This window comes from Hyla sarda, chromosome 2 (genome assembly GCF_029499605.1).
Source record: "Hyla sarda isolate aHylSar1 chromosome 2, aHylSar1.hap1, whole genome shotgun sequence".
NCBI lineage: Eukaryota > Metazoa > Chordata > Amphibia > Anura > Hylidae > Hyla > Hyla sarda.
Window position 1 is genome coordinate 277,329,085 of NC_079190.1, and position 17,017 is coordinate 277,346,101.

Below are 17,017 nucleotides of genomic sequence, written 5' to 3' on the forward strand. Positions count from 1 at the left end.
TCAATATTTGTGAATATTAATACTTACATAGTGCTGCTGCAATTTCCCTAGAGATGCTGAATTTTATGTTGCATTATACACTGATCAGTCATAACTATAGCACCGCCTGCTTACTGTTGTGCTACCAAAATAGCTCAGACCAGTCAGGGAATGGATTCCGCAAAGTGTCTGAAGTCGTCCTGGGGTATTTGGTACACAGACATTAGCGGCAGATTTGATCAGCTGTGAGGTTCACTCCAGACACTGGGTTCAGCTGACTTTAGTATAAGGTGTATGGGCACCTTTACATCTGCCCATTTTTCCTGCTTCCAAAACATCAACTTCAAGAACATACAGTTCACTTACTGCCTAATATGTCCAATCCCTATAAAGGGGCCATTATAATGAGATAATAAATGTAATGTTCTTACTGTGTTTTAATGTTAAAGCCAATCTGTAAATAGTGCTTGATTATTAAGCCAGTAAATAAACGTGTCCACATGGCTAATCATTGTCTGTACTGTAGCCTATAGAATCAATCATGACTTAAAAACAATGCATTTTTTTTTGTTGCTGTCCCCAACACCTGTTTGACATATATATTTATCATAGACGTTCCCTACCTCCCATCCATGCCCTGAATTAAGTATCTGTGTGGCTACAGACACACAAACCCCCTGTGAAAGAAAAGAAATGTTTTAGACATAAGTTTTCCTCTTGCCCTCCCCAAATCACTATGAATAAATCATTGTTCTATTAAAGCTAAGCAGCTGTTTTCCATCAATGGTTGGCCTATTGCTGGAAAGACGCTGTGGCACACGGACAGGCTTTCAACTCTTTTCACCTCCTCCGAAGCGTAGCTGTTTATATACCCACAGCCTTTTGGAGAAGGGATTTTTCGCACGAGCAGCGTGTAAATGGCTAATTCAGTGGGTTTTTTGTCAGAAGGGTTAAGTGGGCTAAATGTTTTCAACCCCCCCTTCATAAAAAGGCCTTAGTCCATGAAAAGCTATATTTACATTGTAATGACTAAAGAACAGTTTAAGTGTTGAATAGGCAGCTTACAGTGGGTGTGCATGAGGGCTGACACCAGCACCTCTTCAGTGGCAGTAAGGATTAGATGTAGTGCCAGCTGCCCCCAGATCCCAAGCCTGGTGAGATACACTGAACTCCATCTAGGATTTGTAACAGATCTCATTGTCCAAATAATTCCTGGTCGGCATCGATTCTAGGTATTCATTTGTATGATCATCTGTTCAGAAATTTCCGTAGGACTGTTGAAAACATGATATTAGAACTTTTCCTGGTTAACACCTTTATTCAACCAGCACTGACGTGAAAAGTTACATGATAGATGTGTTTAGCCAAAATGCCATTTCGTTTCCTATATTTCAGAGCTCATTGAAAAAGATCGCAAGCATGGTTTGGTTAAATTGCAGAGAACATCGAGTTCTTGCCAGGAGTCACAAGGTGGGATTGGATACTTTAAGGCATGATGCTATATAAAATTATATAAAAATTCATTAAAATTATTTATCGTTTCAGTAAGAAAAGGAAAAATACATTAAAAAAGATAGGATAGGTTCATACACAATGGTATACATGCTCCTAATTACCGGCTGGAAAAATTGCACATGTTTTACCGTGATTTGCTTTTGTGATATAGATATTGGCCATCTGCTTTTTACAAGTGAAACCACAATTGTTTTTTAAATGTTCACCTGTGAAAAATGTGTCCAGTAACTGTAATTCATGTAGCAATTCACCATAAAACATGTGCGTGATAATTGGCCACATAATACACTACTGCTAGGTGTGAGCCGTGCCTTACTGAAGTCAAGGGACATGTTAATATGTGCGGCTAATGTCACTGAATATAAAGAAATCATTTTCCGAGCTATTGGTATTGGTAAAGAGTACCTGTCATCAAATCATATTTTCAAAGCTAACTCGGGCTATGTTTTCTAACTGCCCCTAAGGTTGCGTTCACACGGCCGTCTACTTCCGTTCCATTCTCCCGTCAAAATAAAAAACGGATAAAAAAAAAAAAAAAAACGGACAATAACGGATGAAAATGGATGTTATCTGTTTGGAACCCGTTTGGATCCGTTTTTGTTCAGTTAATCAACCCAAAAAAATTATTTTTTTTGTTCTGAGCATGCTCAAAAGTAAAAATGGATCAAACAAACTGATAAAAAAAACAGATAAAAAAAACAGATGACACTAAAGGCTCATCCGTTTTCCATAGACTTCAATGTAAAATTTACCGTATCCATTTTTTCTTCCGTTTTTGGACGGAAGAAAAAATACTGCATGTGCCGTTTTTTCTGCCGTAAAAAAAAAAAAAACGAAATGAGTGCAGACGGGTGCAAACGGATTGTAAAAAAATCCCATTGACATGAATGGGGTTTTTAAAAAAAACGTTTTGAATCCGTTTACAGCCTGCAAAAAAGGAAACAAAACGGGGGGAAAAAAATGGGGACAAACGGCTGTGTGAACGCACCCTAATACTCCTCCTGCCCTTAAAAAAATGTCTGAGCTTTACAAAGCTGTGTATCTTACCTTTCCCCTTGCTCACACTGTGTGAGCTCCTGGCAGGAGAAAGTGGGCGCTCCCGAGCAGGCGCGACAACACTGTAGCCTGCGAGAGCTGTCGCCTCACCATGCCCTGCACGCACTTCCTGAGTTTGGTCTCCTGTCAGGAAAAGGCCAGACAAACTCCTGACTCCCTGGTCATTCGCTTTTGATTCTGTCAGGCCAGTAGGAAACCTAACTGTTTGACTTGTGGCAGGGAACAGAAAAGAGCCACCCAGTGGCCATTTTTTCAATCACATTAAAAAACATATAAAGGTTGAGAATTTTAACAGCAAGTAAATAGCAAAGTGTCTTATAATTAAATAAGGAACAATATATTAAAACTTTAGTTTGGTGACAGGTACTCTTTAAAACAGCTGTCAGCTGAGCAATCATTATTAGTACACGGAACCTAAGAAAATAATTATTTAAGAGATGCTACTTGGACCTCTGTGTTTTTAAAACCTCTCCAAAACTGGTGTGAAACATAATGAAATGATCACATCTGGCCAAGTTGTGCATGTTCGTCAGGTTAGAGTTACATGCCAGGCCAATCAGCAGCTGAGGAGGGGGTATTTGTATCCTCCTCAGCCTTCTAGTTGGGTTCTTTATTTTCAATTTCAGTTCAGTATCACACCTGTCTGTGTCTGTTTACACTTATAACTTGTAGTAGTTATGGCTTTTGTAGTTCTGACTTGTTTGTTAAGCATTTAGTATAGTTCTGTTTGTCTATTGATATCTGCCTGTACTATGATCAGGTTAGTCCTGTCTAGTTATTATCTATTATATGAACCTATATTCAAACCTTTCTGCAGATAGGTATGGGATGGCACCACTAGCTATGTAACCAATAGCAACACACAGTTGGAAGTGGCATGTAACAGCGCAGCAGGTACACAGCAACCTCAGTGAGTCTCCGGAGGTGCTAGGACATGATACAAGGATAGACCTTAGCATATACTGTATAATGTAGCTATACTGAAATATATTGCAATCAACACTCAGCATAGGACTCAAAGCTCCTTTTCGGATCAGTCGGGGGACCAGGACCCCAGAAGTGTGTGGGTGCTCAGAGGCGACTGCTGGCAGTTTCGCGCAAGGTGTGCTTCTTAAGTGCACCTTGTGCGAAACCGCTGGCAGTCACCTCTGAGCTTCCACACACTTCTGCGGTCCTTGTCCCCCGACTGGTCCGAAAAGGAGCATCGAGTCCTATGCTGAGTGGCTAGTGCAGGCTATTTCAGTATTGCTACATTATACATTATATTTGTCTTTGCCTTTTCCTCCATGGTTGGATCCTGATCCATAGCTAGTGTCACGATGCCGGCTGGCAGGAGGTGGATCCTCTGTGCCAGAGAGGGATTGGCGTGGACCGTGCTAGTGGACCGGTTCTAAGTCACTACTGGTGTTCACCAGAGCCCGCCGCAAAGCGGGATGGTCTTGCTGCGGCAGTAGTAACCAGGTCGTATCCACTAGCAACGGCTCAACCTCTCTGACTGCTGAAGATAGGCGCGGTACAAGGGAGTAGACAAAAGCAAGGTCGGACGTAGCAGAAGGTCGGGGCAGGCAGCAAGGATCGTAGTCAGGGGCAACGGCAGGAGGTCTGGAACACAGGCTAGGAACACACAAGGAAACGCTTTCACTGGCACGATGGCAACAAGATCCGGCGAGGGAGTGCAGGGGAAGTGAGGTATATATATGGAGTGCACAGGTGAACACACTAATTAGAACCACTGCGCCAATCAGCGGCGCAGTGGCCCTTTAAATCGCAGAGACCCGGCGCGCGCGCGCCCTAGGGAGCGGGGCCGCGCGCGCCGGGACAGGACCGACGGAGAGCGAGTCAGGTACGGGAGCCGGGGTGAGCGGGCGCCAGCCGCATCGCGAATCGCATCCCGGCTGGAGGCGGTATCGCAGCGCACCCGGTCAGTGGATCTGACCGGGGCGCTGCAGCAGCGAGAGTGTAGCGAGCGCTCCGGGGAGGAGCGGGGACCCGGAGCGCTCGGCGTAACAGCTAGTAGCTTTGCCACGGCCTGGAGTCTGGTTCATTCCTGTATTTAGTCTCTGTAACTTGAACCTGTATTTTCACCTGTGTTCAGACCCATTTGTGTTTATGCTTTGTGCATTTACCTTTTATTGTTTTAGTTCTGAGGCTTTTGTCTGTACGCTATATAACTGCCGCTTTGTTTCCCTGATATCTATTTGTTACTACTTTGTATTTCTGCTGTCATTTAGTTACCTGGTTCCCTGTTGGTTTGTTAGCTTGTTATCTTTTGTATCCTGAATTGCATCCCTGACCTGCGTACAATTCTGTTTATTGTTTTGTCTTTGATGCCCCTGCACTTTAGTCCAGTGGAGGGACTGGTGCCTAGTTGTAGAGCCGCAGCTTAGGGTGGTTATGCAATTAGACAGGGAAAGGGTTCTTGGTAAGCTTAGAGTGCACTATTCCCTGCCTGACATAATACATAATTTGGGTTTTTGTTACTGTTTGTGGTATTTTGAATTGTTTTTAAACTACTCTTGCATGTTTTCTTTTACAAAGTATTAAGTGACCTTGCCTGACCCCTCATATAAGGAAAGGCACCCTGATAACTGGGCAGCACAAAAGAAAAGCCCAACTCAATGAATATATCAATTAAAAAAAGAATTATAAAATATAGTAACACTGCACAGTAGAGGACAGTCGGAGTGGCACCACTGTAGATCAACAATACCTACATGTAGCACATCTCCATGACATATCTGGAAACGAATGCAAAAATATAAGGGTGCACAAAGCCAAGAAATAATGAAGACCAAAAGGAAAGCAAAAACATAGAAAAAGAGGCTATTGGCACCATTTAAAACTTGTAGCTTTAGTTTTGTAGTTTTTTTTTCTTCTTCTCTCACCTTTTGGCGGACAGGGGTGGGTTCTAGGGGGATATAATTGTTATAAGATTCTGTATGAGATATTAATTATGTTGTATGTTGTAACATTGGAAAATTAAATAAATACAAACAAACCAAAAAATAAATAAATAAACTTAGTCCGCTTCCTCTGGCCTCTCTTGCTAGAGGAAGTGGGAAGACTGTGAAACAGCACCATTGCCTATTCCACGCTCAGCCTCTGCTGATGCGGTTTTTTGTTTATCCCTGCCGGGAGTCAGTTGTTTTTAAATGGATGACTAAAAGATGGAATACGTTTTAAATAGGTGATTGCCAATAGCCTCTTTTTCTAAAATATACAGTTAACTGTGGACAAATATTGAAGTATATTAAGTCTCACAAATCAGGAAAAAGTTCTCTGTACTTAAATAAACTTATTGGCTACATTGCAGTCTTTGTTTCTTCAGAGTTGCTTAGGTCTGTGTATGGTAGTCTTACTTAGTCTCTTTATGGTGATGCTAAAACCGATCAAATAATTGTCTCTATGTATTTTGCAATAGTGAAGCCCCAGGCAACATCTCTAAAATTAGAACTGAACTATAGCTAGTAATACTATTGTATGAATTCTCATTTTATATTGTACCATATTATCCAAAATATGTCTATGACTTTATTAGGTTTTGGACTGTTGTCCGGGACGTGATCAGGGACATGGATTGTGAACAGACAAAGTTTGTATAATAATTTGTGGCACACTGAGCTTGATGACCTATAACCCCATGCTCTTAGCCCAATACCACACTGTGCAGGCCTATGATTTTTGTTGATTCTGTAGTAGATTGAACTTTGATTCATAAAACTTGTTTTGCAAAGAGCTAACACTAGGGAGCTAGTGATTTTCTACTTAATCTACTGACACAAATGTATACTGCTATGTAAGGGTCTATTCACACGTACAGTATTCTGCACAGATTTGATGTGCAGGATTTCAAGCTGTGTTCAGTCATTCATTATACATTAAAATCTCCAGCAGAAAATCCTGCGCATCAAATCTGCGTAGAATACTGTACGTGTGAATAGACCATAAATCTGTGAAACAGCTTCATAGGAATGCAAAGTAATTTATAATAAGTAAAGAAGGTATTAAATGGCTTTTAACTGGTCAACGAAAAGTGTGAGTGGTGGATACAAATGCTATTCCCAGGCAGGTAATGTTCCTCTTCACCTTTCTCCTTTAGAACCAAGAACAGGCTTTAGCTGGAATAAACTGTTCAGTACACTAGAAAAGTAAAGGCTATTAACAACTAATAGCTATCAAAGAGCACTGAGAAACTGACCTGGCTTCCAACAGGCAACTAATTTCTAAAGAAATAAAGCAGCAAAAGTCCCATTAAGAGTGCAACCTCCCCGCCCCCCATGGGTTTGCACGCTGCTAAATTGTGAGAACTCTCTGGAGCAGTCTAAGGTCAGTAAGGATGGTCTAATTAATACTTTAGTTCCACAAGAAACTGCCAAGAGACATTCAGATACGCGTACACTTTGATGTAAATGATACTTGTATGTAAATGCATAGCTATAGTCATGGTACTGTTTTGACCTCCGGTAGCACATATGAAGGTAGTCCATATGTACAATGGATTCAGTGAGTTTTCAGACCCTTTTACTTTTTTGTTATCTTGTGATGTTGTGCTAAAATAAAAAATCAAGTTCTCCTATGATTCTGCTCTCAATACCTCATAATGACAATTTTTTTTTTTTAAATGTTAGTGAATAAAAAAAAAAAGAAAAATTGGCCATTCAGACCCTTTGCTTAGACACTTGTAATTTAGCTCTGGGGATCTTCTAATGATGTTGAACATCGTTAAGATGTTTCTACACCTTGATTGGAGTCACCTGCAATAAAGTCAGGTGATTGGACATGATGTGGAAATAATCTGGAATTGGTCAGCACTCAGAACAGGTTAGGGTCTCGTGGGAAGGACAAAATCAGTATAGAAGAAAATCCCAGCACACTGGTGTATTTCAATAAGCTTTATTCAGCTACTCTGCTGAAGGCATTCTCAACAGCTCAGGCAGAACAGCTCAGAGAGTAGTTGTGAAAGGCTCAGTTGTGAGCTGCAACTTGTTCAGCAAAGTAGCTGAATAAAGCTTATTGAAATACATCAATGTGTTGTGAGTTTCTTTTATACTCATGATGTGGAAATACACAGCCCTATCTACACAGCTCACAATGCATTTTAGAGGATTAACCAGGCCATGAGGTGGAAAGAGCTGCCTATAGAGAAGAGACAGCTCTGGAGAAGGCTCTGAAAAACTATTCTGCTGCACTGAAAGTTCCCTAAAGCACAGTGGTGTCAATAATTCTTGAATAGAAGAAGTTTAGAACAACCAGGACTCTATGGGAGAGATTCATCAAGACATGTGCTGAGGAAAAGTTGACCAGTTGCCCATAGCAACCAATCAGATCGCTTATTTTATTTTTCTAAGGCTTTTTTAAAAATGAAAGAAGCAATCTGATTGCTTGCTATGGGCAACTGGTTGACTTTTCCTCTGCACAAGTTTTGCGGAATCTCCTCCTATCACCCTTCAGGGAAGCATGGTGCCAGCAAACTGGGGTGGTGGTTTTCACTGGCTGGGAAAGGGAGGCAGATTAGTGTTAAGGAAAGCTGAATGGAGTACAGATATACTTTTTTTTTTTTTTTTTTTAAAGAAAACCTGATCCAGTATGTTCTGGACCTTAGACTGGGCTGAAGGGCTTCCCACACGACAATGATTACCCTAAGCTCACATCAAAGACAAAACCTGGCTGCATCTGAGCTTCTTTGCACTACTGTTTCACAGACTTTTCACTGCTAAAACACCATTTCAGCTCTGCTACTCTGCTGTGCTACACTAAAACCATCTCTAGCATCAGCTACCCCCTCCTGCCTGTATCCCTGGTGCATGGAACCATGGTGTTTTGGCCTGCTTGGTCAACTACCACCTAAGTGGGACTCTTGTGTTAGTGACCTGGTATCTCCCCTGGAGTAGAAGTCCAGCTTTCACATCCTGGAGGGAAAAAAAAGGGTGAAAACAAGGGGAATACGCCCATAAGTTTGGCCCAAAGCAAAACTGGTAGGTGGCACAGTGGGTCCTCACTCATTGGGGCGTTACAAGCATTCATGACCAAGTTGTGTTAAATTTCCATGAGGGTGGGTGACCGGTACTTAGGTAAGGATAAGTATATCAATCCAGTCAACATTTAACCCCTTCAGGACGGAGCCCATTTTGGCCTTAAGGACCGGAGCGTTTTTTGCACATCTGACCACTATCACTTTAAACATTAATAACTCTGGGATGCTTTTAGTTATCATTCTGATTCCGAGATTGTTTTTTCGTGACATATTCTACTTTAACATAGTGGTAAATTTTTGTCGATACTTGCATCCTTTCTTGGTGAAAAATCCGTAAATTTGATGAAAAATTTGAAAATTTAGCATTTTTCTAACTTTGAAGCTTTCTGCTTGTAAGGAAAATGGATATTACGAATACATTTTTTTTGGTTCACATATACAATATGTCTACTTTATGTTTGCATCATAAAATTGACGTGTTTTTACTTTTGGAAGACACCAGAGGGCTTCAACGGTCAGCAGCAATTTTCCGATTTTTCACAAAATTTTCAAACTCAGTATTTTTCAGGGACCAGTTCAGGTTTGAAGTGGATTTGAAGGGTCTTCATATTAGAAATACCCCATAAATGACCCCATTATAAAAACTACACCCCCCAAAGTATTCAAAATGACATTCAGTAAGTGTTTTAACCCTTTAGGTGTTTCACACGAATAGCAGCAAAGTGAAGGAGAAAATTCACAATCTTCATTTTTTACACTCACATGTTCTTGTAGACCCAATTTTAGAATTTTTACAAGGGGTAAAAGGACAAAATTTTTACTTGTATTTGTAGCCCAATTTCTCTCGAGTAAGCACATACCTCATATGTCTATGTAAAATGTTCGGCGGGCGCAGTAGAGGGCTCAGAAGGGAAGGAGCGACAAGGGGATTTTGGAGAGTACGTTTTTCTGAAATGGTTTTTGGGGGGCATGTTACCTTTAGGAAGCCCTTATGGTGCCAGAACAGCAAAAAAAAACCACATGGCATACCATTTTGGAAACTAGACCCCTCGGGGAATGTAACATGGGATAAAGTGAACCTTAATACCCCACAGGTGTTTCACGACTTTTGCAAATGTAAAAAAAAAAAAAAAATTTTACCTAAAATGCTTGTTTTCCCCAAAAAATTTTATTTTTAAAAAGGGTAATAGCAGAAAATACCCCTAAAAATTTGAAGCCCAATTTCTCCCGATTCAGAAAACACCCCATATGGGGGTGAAAAGTGCTCTGCTGGCGCACTACAGGTCTCAGAAGAGAAGGAGTCACATTTGGCTTTTTGAAAGCGAATTTTGCTCTGGGGGCATGCCGCATTTAGGAAGCCCCTATGGTGCCAGGATAGCAAAAAAAAAACACATGGCATACCATTTTGGAAACTAGACCCCTCGGGGAACGTAACAAGGGGTTAAGTGAACCTTTATACCCCACAGGTGTTTCACGACTTTTGCATATGTAAAAATTTTTTTTTTTTTTTTAACCTAAAATGCTTGTTTTCCCCAAAATTTTACATTTTTAAAAAGGGTAAAAGCAGAAAATACCCCCCAAAATTTGTAACACAATTTCTCCCGAGTACGGCGATACCCCATATGTGACCCTAAACTGTTGCCTTGAAATACGACAGGGCTCCAAAGTGAGAGCGCCATGCGCATTTGAGGCCTAAATTAGGGACTTGCATAGGGGTGGACATAGGGGTATTCTACGCCAGTGATTCCCAAACAGGGTGCCTCCAGCTGTTGCAAAACTCCCAGCATGCCTGGACAGTCAACGGCTGTCCGACAATACTGGGAGTTGTTTTGCAACAGCTGGAGGCTCCGTTCTGGAAACAGTGGCGTACCAGACGTTTTTCATTTTTATTGGGGAGGGGAGGGGGGCTGTGTAGGGGTATGTGTATATGTAGTGTTTTTTACTTTTTATTTTATTTTTTGTGGTAGTGTAGTGTAGTGTTTTTAGGGTACTGTCGCACGGGCGGGGGGTTCACAGTAGTTTCTCGCTGGCAATTTGAGCTGCAGCAGAAAGTTTGCGGCAGCTCAAATTTGCAGCCAGATACTTACTGTAATCCTCCGCCCATGTGAGTGTACCCTGTACGTTCACATTGGGGGGGGGACATCCAGCTGTTGCATAACTACAACTCCCAGCATGCCCGTTGGCTGTCGGTGACTGCTGAGAGTTGTAGTTTTGCAACAACTGTAGGTACACTGGTTATGTATCACTGAGTTTGTGACCTAACTCAGTGTTTCACAACCAGTGTGCCTCCAGCTGTTGCAAAACTACAACTCCCAGCATGTACGGTGCATGGTGTAAGGTGACTGCTGAGAGTTGTAGTTTGCAACAGCTGGAGGCACACCGGTCGTGAAACACTGAGTTAGGTAAAAAAAAACTCTTGAGTTTCACAACCAGTGTGCCTTCAGCTGTTGCAAAACTACAACTCTCAGCAGTCACCGACAGCCAACGGGCATGCTGGGAGTTGTAGTTATGCAACCAGCAGATGCACCACTACAACTCCCAGCATGCACTTTAGCTGTTTGTGCAAGCTGGGAGTTGTAGTTAGACAACAGCTGAAGGTACACTTTTCCATAGAAAGAATGTGCCTCCAGCTGTTGCAAAACCATAAGTCCCAGCATGCCCATAAGGGAATGCTGGGAGTTGTGGTGGTCTGCCTCCTGCTGTTGCATAACTACAGCTCCCAGCATGCCCTTTTTGCATGCTGGGAGCTGTTGCTAAGCAACAGCAGGAGGCTGTAACTCACCTCCTGCTGTTGCTTCATCGCTGGACTGTCCCTCGCCGCCGCAGCTGCTCCTGGGGCCCCGATCCCAACAGGGGCGCCGGGGATCGGGGTCCCCAGCACCGGGGGTCAGAGACGGCCCCGAACAGCCAGTAATTCCGGGTCACCGGAGACCCGATTGACCCGGAATCGCCGCAGATCGCTGGACTGAATTGTCCAGCGATCTGCGGCGATCGCCGACATGGGGGGGCATAATGACCCCCCTGGGCGATATGCCGGGATGCCTGCTGAACGATTTCAGCAGGCATCCGGCTCCGGTCCCCAACCGGCTAGCGGTGGGGGCCGGAATTCCCACGGGCGTATGGATACGCCCTCGGTCCTTAAGGACTCGGGATTCAGGGCGTATCCATACGCCCTATGTCCTGAAGAGGTTAAAACTGGTACAGCTATCCACCTCCTGTGGAAATAGGAAAAGCTGCTCATTTATTTTTGTTTCCTTTAGGCTGGGTTTTCACTTGTTTTTTTTGTACACCTAAAAAAAACGCCAGCAAAAATGACAGAAAAACTGCCACAGGTTTTTCCTGCGTTTTGGCAGTTTTTCCACAGAGTCTAAGGAGATGAGGAGTGATGTACAGCATCAGTACTCACCTCCCCCGGCCATATAGTATACAGGGGGGCATAGTGTACCCGTGTATACTATACAGGAGCTGGGAATCCTGTCACCAGACTGACAAGACTCCCTGCTCCTATAGCACCTTTGTGTGGTATACAGAATATACAGCTATCTATAGATAGCTGTATATAGTGTATACAGAACAGGAGGTCCACTTACCTCCCTCGTTTCTGTCATCACCGGGTCTATGTAGCTCCGCCCCCTAGTGATGACATCACTAGGGGGCAGAGTTACAGACGGGAGTCAGGCTAGTAAGGCTCTGTGAGGTTCTGTTCACATTGTCCATATAATTGTCCCGTATGTATTGTCCCGTATAATGTGAACAGACCCTTATGGCAGTGTCGTCCCAGATAGGGAGACTCCAGCTGTTGCTAAACTACAACTCCCAGCATGCCCAGACAGCCAAAGGCTGTCTGGGCATGCTGGGAGTTGTAGTTTTGCAACAATTGGAGGCTCCCTGTTTGGGAAGACATTGCAATATGGGCGCTCTACCCAGCGGACAGCGACAAAAATGTACTAACCAAAATTTTGTGTTTTTTTTTTCTTCTCGTTTCAGTTCCGTGTATGCAGAGGATTACGGCGGATTCGATGGATTACAACAGATAAACTGGATTTTTATTTTATTTTAATAAAATGGTTAACGAGGGCTGTGGGGAAGTGTTTTTTTTCATTAGTAATGGAGGTTGTCTAATAGATGGAATCCATTACTAAGCCAGGGCTTAGCATTAGTCCCAAAAACAGCTAGCGTTAACCCCCAATTATTACCCCGGTACCCACCGCCACAGGGGTGCCGGGAAGAGCCGGTACCAACAGGCCTGGAGCGTCAAAAATGGAGCTCCTGGGCCTAGGCGGTAACAGGCTGGCGTTATTTAGGCTGGGGAGGACCAGTAACAATGGTCCTCGCCCACCCTGGTAACGTCAGGCTGTTGCTGCTTGGTTGGTATTGTGCTGAGAATGAAAATACGGGGAAACCTATGCGTTTTTTAAATGTATTTATTTCTAATAACTGGAAGTTGTAGTTTAGCTTGAGTCTCCCTATCTGGTAAGACATTGGCAGAAGGGTCTGTTCACATTATCCAAAACCGACAATGTTAACAGAGCCTTATACCCTTACCAGCCTGGATCCCGTCTTTAGCTCCACCCCCTAATGACGTAATCACTAGGGGGTGGAGCTACACTGACCTGCGGGGACTTCTTCATCTTCTGCATACACTATATACAGCTATCTATAGATAGCTGTATATAGTGTATACCGCCCAAAGGGTTAACCTACACTGTCCAGCAGTGTAAGTTAACTCTTTCCTTGCCTGGCTTGCATATAGCACACAGCTCAGCAAGGGATTAAGTGAGCCAGCAATGTGTATACTGTATACACATTGCAGGCTCACTGTAAGTTCTTGCTGGGCAGTGGGTATACGATGTACAGTATATATACTGCTCAGCATCAGCTGTTCTCCCAGCTCTGTAGCCCTGAGAACAGCTGAGTCCAGACTTCAGGACGATCGCAGCGGGTGTCAGGAGGAGTGACATCTGCTGTGATCTGTCCCTTACTTTAGGTACTACTGCTCCCAACATAGAGCACACCCTACTCCATGCTGGGAGCTGTAGTCTCTGCATTAATAGACAGATCGCAAAAAGTGTAACTCCTGACACCTGTGATCCTTCTGTATAATGTAAAGATGTGGGCGGACGGTCTTCTATGGTCCCCTGCACTGATGTATATATACACATATTCCTAGAGCTGTGATTGTCTGAAACCATCTGACCAATCACAGCTCTTTGCGGAAAATATGAATATGAGTATATATACAGCAGTGCAGGGGACCATAGAAGAGCGGCTGGCTGCATCTATACATTACACAGGACGACCGCAAAGCGGCGATCTGTCAATTAGTACAGGTACTACTACTCCCATCATGGAACAGTGTGTTCCATGCTGTGAGTAGTAGTACTACCTATAAAAATTTTAAAAAAAATTAAACACACACACACTACATTTTTATTATTGTCGGCTACATTTTTAGTTCCCCACCCGCCCACATAAATTGATCCCTGTAAAAATTAATTAAAATTTAGTTCTAAAAAAGATCAATTTAGTTAAATACAATTTTTCCATCACTACTATATCTTTTTTATTATTATTTTTTAATGATACCCCTACGAAATTTTAATAAAAAAGGTATCTCCATCACTTTTTTGGGATCGCTAAAGTCCTAAAAACCGCCTGAAAAAACGCCAAAGTTAAAACCCACATGGGGTTTTTCTTGGTGTTTTTTCACTCCCATAGACTTCTATGGAAGAAAAACTCCAAAATTTTCCCGAAAAAACGCCAAAGTCTCGACAAGAGGTCGTTTTTTAAAAACTGCCAAGGAGCCCAAAAACGCCAAAAGGATTAAAAAAAACGCCAAACTGAAAAACGCCAAGTGGATTTGCCATTTTGCAGTTTACTATTGACTTGCAGCTAACATCTGGCCGCAGCGTTTTTTCACAAAAAAAAAAGGCCATGCGGCAGAAACCTAGTGGAAACCTAGCCTCATTTCATTTGTTTCCTGACAGTTTCATTTTGCAGACTGAACCACAAAAATAGTCCTATATTTGAAAGTACTGGATTCAATTCATAATAGCTGATATTGAATTAATTTAGTACTTTTGATTGTGGTACTTGTTTTTGCTCCATCGCTAATACCTACTAAGGTTGTTTCTTACTGATTTCACAGACCCATTACAATATAAGAGCAATGAAAGCAGGGTTAACTATCCCCAGACTCTTATTTGAAGGTCTTAGACAAACATATTTTAGTGATTAGGGAAGAGGATATTGTTAGTTCCTGCTAGTAGATAACTTAACATATCCCAGTCCTGAGAATTTCACCCATGCAGAGAAAAATCTGCAAAGGGAGGGGAGGTCATTTCTGGGGGCTATAAGTATGCTGAAACCATACATTCTACCTGCCTATTTATCTAACTATTGCACTAGCTATCTGCATATCTCTTTATTATACCCACTTGTAGAGTATTCCTATTTAGTCTAGAAACAGTATGACATTTGAATGTGCCAGAATCCTGCTGGCAAAACCACAAAACCAATTAATAAAGTAGCCTTAACAGTATGTGATCTTTAACCATTTAGAGGGCTACATATGTTATTTTATATTGTTTTACCATTGAATTAGATTACAACCTGATGAATCTTTGACACCCATTTATCCAGTGTGGTTGTTAGCTCCTAACATGCCCATACGCTTACTAATGTGTACGAGGGCCTTCTTACTCTTCCCTGACAGATCATGTTAGAGGAGTGAAGGGTCGGGCATGTTGGGTTTCAACTGCTTTTGTTCTCCGAGAGATAAGCCGCCATAAAAGGTGTCCAGCAGCAGTTTATACCTCCTGTCTCCACTGAGAACATATAAATAGCAAGAGATGAGGGAAACATCTCCATAGTAATGGATTAGTAAGGAGACTATACTGCCTTTTTGAAACAAATGTCAGTGAAGTTTAACAAAATGTAACTGTACAATATAGAAGTAAAGGGGACAAAGGCGCATGAACATGGCAATGAACAAGACATATTACTTGTACCTTAAAGCATACCTGTCAGATCCCACAAAAAAAGAAGAATTTGTTACTCAGTACCTAATCCTGACCATGTACATTTAATTTGCATGCCTCCATCTCCAATATTTATTATAAAAATCCCTCTTTTCATAAAAAATCCTCCCAGGGAAAGGGGGCGTGTCCCTTCATTGTAGTGGTGGGAGGTGATTGGTGTATTTGCTCATGCAGCCTTGTCCGGGAATCATCTCTTGTCCATGACTCATGGACAAACCTGATACTCTTCTAGGACTGGTTAGTGTCCCCGTAGGGATTTTCAGCAGCCATTTTCTTTATTAAATAGTCAAAAAATGTAAACAACCATATTACAAAAGGTATTTATTTTCCATCAGTAACAACATATAAGAAGTCTTTGGATCTGTCAGTGCCCATTTAACTATCAATTGGGTATATTGCCTTTTTATTCTATACAGTTGTCTGTAAATCTGCAACAAACAGTACTATGCAACCAAATCCTCACCACATAATTTCTGTTTCTATTTTATTGCTTATCATTTCTTCCTTTTCCTTACTGAACTACACAGGGAATATCTGCAACAGATCAGTATAATGATGGCCCTGAATTGTCCAGTACTGTATAATAATTAGCATAAAAAATTCTAATGACAGGTTGTAAGCCGGAAATAATGGGAGGCAACAGATGAAAAGACAATGGAAAAAATGGTGTGTTATTGAAAAAAGATTGTGTATCACCAGGATGTACCATCCCTATATGGATTGCTCCATTTTAAGAAGGAATGCACCATTATATTCAAATGTGTGTTGGGTCTGGTACTAGTATAGTAGCCTGCACAGCTGTACCAGCTTCTACTGCGACTTTGTGCAAAAAAAGTTACAGAGAAGCGATCGCACAAAATGTTGTTCTGAAGTGATTTATTGTTTTTTGCACCAAATTTATCAAGCTCCCCTTGATAGTATGATAAATATAGCACATGTAAGCAAAACCAAAACAAAAATAAATGACTTCAAAAGACAACAATGATAAACCCTCCCCCCCCCCCTGAATGTGTTTACACCACTTACACCAAGTTACATAGAAGGATCATTGATCAAAAATGTATTCCGATTGCCACACTTGGAATCAGAAGGGACTTTGCAAAAAAATTGGTCAAAGGGTTTCATCTAGATCAAAATGTGTCACCATATACCTAATGACTGGACCCCATGAATGTTAAAGGTATAATAATTTAATATGTTTAAAGGAGAAATTATTGAAAAGTAGAACCCAGGAGATACAGGTACGTGTAGCTTTCTTAATTTTCTTTTATTCTTTATTTAAAGGGGTACTATGGTGACATTTTTTTTCCAAACCAACTGGTGCCAGAAAGTTAAACAGATTTGTAAATTACTTCTATTTAAAAATTTTAATCCTACCAGTACTTATCAGCTGCTGTATACTACAGAGGAAGTTGTGTAGTTCTTTCCAGTCTGACCACAGTGCTCTCTGCTG

The 17,017-nt window shown here is 41.9% G+C and overlaps 1 long non-coding RNA gene across 1 annotated transcript; it reads left to right on the top strand.

Moving 5' to 3' along the window:
• The first annotated feature begins 1,383 nt into the window (after positions 1 to 1,383).
• LOC130357874 (uncharacterized) lies at positions 1,384 to 12,602 on the top strand. Its single transcript, XR_008889307.1, has 3 exons — positions 1,384 to 1,449; positions 6,650 to 6,876; positions 12,512 to 12,602. It is a non-coding gene; the product is annotated as an uncharacterized LOC130357874 (long non-coding RNA).
• Positions 12,603 to 17,017: the final 4,415 nt, after the last annotated feature.